The sequence below is a fragment of the Spermophilus citellus genome (genome assembly GCF_964194105.1).
Source record: "Spermophilus citellus genome assembly, chromosome: 2".
In the NCBI taxonomy this organism is placed as follows: domain Eukaryota; kingdom Metazoa; phylum Chordata; class Mammalia; order Rodentia; family Sciuridae; genus Spermophilus; species Spermophilus citellus.
The window spans coordinates 144,966,473-144,971,036 of NC_138183.1; the positions used below are offsets into that span (position 1 = coordinate 144,966,473).

The 4,564-nt window shown below is 37.9% G+C and overlaps 1 pseudogene across 1 annotated transcript; it reads right to left on the minus strand.

Annotated features, from left to right (window-relative positions):
• Positions 1-436: 436 nt before the first annotated feature.
• On the minus strand, positions 437-1,297 carry LOC308641647 (olfactory receptor 8B3-like; annotated as a pseudogene). Its single transcript has one exon. The product of its transcript is annotated as an olfactory receptor 8B3-like (transcript).
• Between the last annotated feature and the right edge of the window lie 3,267 nt (positions 1,298-4,564).

The following is a 4,564-nucleotide window of genomic DNA, read 5'->3' on the forward strand; positions in this document are numbered from 1 at the left end:
GACCAAAATGAGATGAGCACACCCACATGTCTCTCCTTTAGAAAAACAATAGAATATCTCAAAACAGAATCCCCTGTAACATGTAACAGAGATTTGTTAAATGAATGAATAGATGATTGACTGTCAAAGTCAATATCTCCATGGCACAACTTCATAGGAATTCTAGATATGTCCTAGTCAGAAATCTCACAACTTTACCATTTGGGGATTTATTATCATGCAACTTTCTCTACTTATTTCCCATAATTTAAATACATTACATCTTATTGTGATTTCTTACTTTTTTTCTCCATAGTTTTATATATCAAGTGCCCTTACTAGGATTTGCCGCTTATAAACAATATAAATTCTACTTAGACAAGTACCCTTTTCTTCAAAGTCTTGCTCAATGCAACTTGAACATCTTTGTTCCTCAAACTGTATATGAAAGGATTCATCATCGGCCCCACAATGGTATAAAAAACTGTGGATACTTTATCTTGATCCCTAGATTCAGCAGGAGAAGATTTAAAATATATAAATGCTGATGATCCAAAGAAAAGAGAAACAGTAATTATGTGGGAGCTGCAGGTACTAAAGGCTTTGGATCTGCTCTTTGTAGAATGAATGCAGAGGATGTTGGAAAGGATCAAAGTGTAAGAAATAAAGATGGTAAGACTAGGTACTATTATATTGACACCCACCACAATGAAGACCACCAGCTCATTGATGGAGGTGCTTGTGCAGGAGAGCTTCAGGAGAGGAGGTGTGTCACACATGTAGTGATTGATGATGTTGCCATCACAAAAAATGAGTCTCATCATGCATCCAGTGTGGGCCATGGCACCCGTAAACCCCATTGCATACCCACCTGCCATCAGCATAAAGCAGACCTGATGGGACATGGTGATCCTGTAAAGCAGAGGTTTACAGATGGCCACATATCGATCATAGGCCATTGATGTCAAAATACAGCACTCATCAATTACAAAAAAAGCAAAGAAAAAGAGCTGAGCCATGCACTCTGCATAAGAGATGATGTTCTGATTTACAAAGCTCATCAGCATTCGGGGGGTAATGACGGAGGAGTAGCAGAGATCTGTGAAGGAAAGGTTGAAGAGGAAGTAGTACATGGGAGTGTGCAGGTGAGGATTCAGAACAATCAGAACAATCAAGCCCAGGTTCCCCACCACAGAGACCAAGTAGGTTCCTAAGAAGAGGAGGAAGAGAGGCAGCTGGAGCTCTGGCTGCTGTGTTAAACCCAGCAAGATAAACTGGGTCACTGAGGAGCCATTGCCTGAGGCCATTCCTTTCTGGACTGGGTCTGTGAGAAAAGAAGAAATAGTAACATTAAAAGGAGAAGCCAGCTGGGGAGATGAATTCTAGCCCACCATTTTCTGTCTTCATTTTTTTCATTTTGTAAGCTTGAGAGAATGTATAAAGATGAATATTAAAACATTCATAGACAGCAATTTCTGAGGGGATAAGGTTCAGGAAGCCAATTATTACTTTTGGCCTTACAGCATCTCAGATCCATTTCTGCAGGAACAACCTCTTCCAACCTCAGGGTCAATGGTAATTTCAATAGAGAGAGAGAGGAAATGAGGCTTTTAAAGGACTCCCTGGACCCACAGATAAGGTTGAAGAAGAATAGCAACACAGGTACAATTCAGCCCTCACACTTCTGCATCAGGACTTCAGGAAAGGATCTTGTTAATACTTCTTCCCTATTCTCATGGAGGGCCAAATAGGTCTGATTAACTTTATGGATAAATATCCCTGAAGAGGCATCTGTTCTATTGTTGTCATTGCTATTTTGTGAGTTTTGTACTGAAAGAGTCAGAGCACAGCCCTTAGTCTCCCAATGTTTGAGAAATCATGAGACACAAATCATGATTTCTAGTGGTTGCTTTGCCCAGTGTGTCCTCTCCATCCTATGGGGTAGAAGATAGCCAAAAGAACCACCTGTTTATATGCCCCAAGGGGTTATTATAAGTTAGAAAATCCTAGGGACCTGATTAAATACTGAAAGATCTATTTTCCCCAGTGTTTTCCCCAGAGATCAACGTTTGCAGCTAAAAGAAATTATCTGCCCTGAATTTCAATATTTTTCATGATAATAACATTGGCTTATTGGAGCTGCATAATTTTCCATGTTTTGATTTCCTACCAAATGGGACATATCCCCAACAGAAAATCAAAATGACCTTCCTGTATTTATAGTATCTATTCCTATGAAATCCCCCCACAGCACCTGTGAAATACCATACTGTTGTTTGCTTCTATCTTCTATCTTCTCACAACACATAAGCACACATTCATGCATGTGCATACATTTGAATCTAAGCTCCAAAAGTGCAGAGATACCATGTCTTTTCTTCAAGACTATTTCTGTATCACCTTAGAGCCAAACCTGACATATAAAATAGGTACACAATACATATTTGCATAATAAAAAGTTGAATAGATGTGAATCTCTTTCCTATTTTTTTTCTGGAACCTATACTGGATACTACACAAAATTCATGCTCCACAGGTAAAGGCTTATATAGTGTCAAAGGTGCTATTTGTAGAAAAGAATGCTGGACAGGAAAAACATCAGTAAGATATGTAAAGGCCACTGCTAGAGTCTTAAAGGTCATCTAGTAGCATTTCAGTTCCAAGTAACTGAGTTCATAGAAAGACTACAGTCTCCTTTCCCTGGATGTCACCTGGGGAGTTATTCAGGCTCTTTGTGAGGTCCCAATGTCTCTCCCCACAGGATGGCAGCATATACTCAAATCAGAGGCGAGTTTGGAACAGTGCAGTTCAGGAATTTCTCAAATGCCAAAATCAAGATTCCATTCACTATGGGAGGCCCATTAGCCACTCAAGATTTCTACTTATTTATTTTGGCACAGAAATCACCACAGTGAAGACTTACAAAGATTAATATGGTTGCACTGGAAGGAATGACGGCAGTTAGAGAAATGGAGATAGGGTGAGCCACAGGAGGCAATTACAACAATGAACATTTGCTTTTTAATGCTCTGAATAAACAGGGCTACTGAGTGGTTCCAGGAAACAAACATATGCAGAAGACACTGCCAGGAAGATTCAATAGAATGTTTCACAAAGGGGATGGAAAGAGACCCCTCCAAAAATAAAAATCCCTAAGATACAAGCCTCGGTATTTGGGTAGATCGGTATTACAAATAGAACACAGAAAGTTGGAAATATTGGTAAAAACATTCATTTTTTTTATAATGGTGTGATTGAGTTGCCAATTGGATAAACAAGTAGAGCTATGTAATAGGCAAAAGCCCAAATAAAATTATAATTGTAAACAAAGTAAAATCAGGAACCCCCCCCCAATTTTTCTTAAAATTATATAAATCTCAACCATTATTTATTATTCTCAGACCCCTCAAAATCACTAGCAGATCCAAACTTCCTAAGTATGAGTTTGAAATGTATCCCACAAGACAGACATTCTTCAGACTACAGCTGTGAAGAATATAGTGATTTCATTAAAATGTGTGTTTTCTATGGAAATATGCAGAACTCTCATAATGCAAGAACAGGATATGCCCCAAGTTTATATTATATCAAATCACATTACAAGAAGAGTTTGATCCCAGGAATCTAAGCTAGAATTGAATGTAACTGGTATAGATATGAGCAGAAGCAAAATGAATACAGAGAGATCATGACTTGATTTTTACATTGCATGAATATAATTTCTTTCCCCTCTTCTATCTGCATAATGGTCACATTGGCCTAATTCAGTTGTGACAGAATGTGTCAAATGATCATCCATTTTATTAATATGTGTCCAGCATCTTTTCCTTTTTAATGTTTTCATCAGTACGTTATATTTATACATAATAGTGGGATTCATTCTAACATAATCATGCATGGATGGAATATAATTTGTTCCATTTCAGTATATGTGATATGTGTTTATATACATATGTGTGGTATTCACTGTGGTACATTCATGTATGTTCATAGCATAATTTGCTCAATTTCATCCACAGTTCCTCCCTATTCCCATCCCTCCCTTCCTCTGCTCCACTGATTTCCCTTCTGTGTTCATGGGGACTCCTTGCTTTTATTCCATTATTTTGCTCTAACATTCATATATAAGAAAAAATTCAACCCTTGACTGATTCTAGCTTATTTCACTTAGCATGATGTTCTCCAGTTCCATCCACTTACCAGCAAATGTTATAATTTCATTCTTCTTATAGCTAATTAAAACTCCATTATGTATGTATACAACACTTTCCTTATCTATTCATTTGTTGATGGAAACCTGGCTGGTTCCATCACTTGGTTACTGTGAATTGCACTACTATAAACAATTGTTGTGCCTGTATCGTGGTAGCACGCTGATCTTAATTCTTTTGGATAAATATCAAGGCATGGAATAGCTGGGTCACATGGTGATTCCATTTCTAGTCTTTTCAGGAATGTCCAAACTGCTTGCCAATGTGATTACTAATTTGCAGTACCACCAATAATGTATGAGTGTACCATTTTCCCTCATATCCTTGACAGCATTTATCATTGTTTGTATTCTTGATGACTGCCATTCTAACTG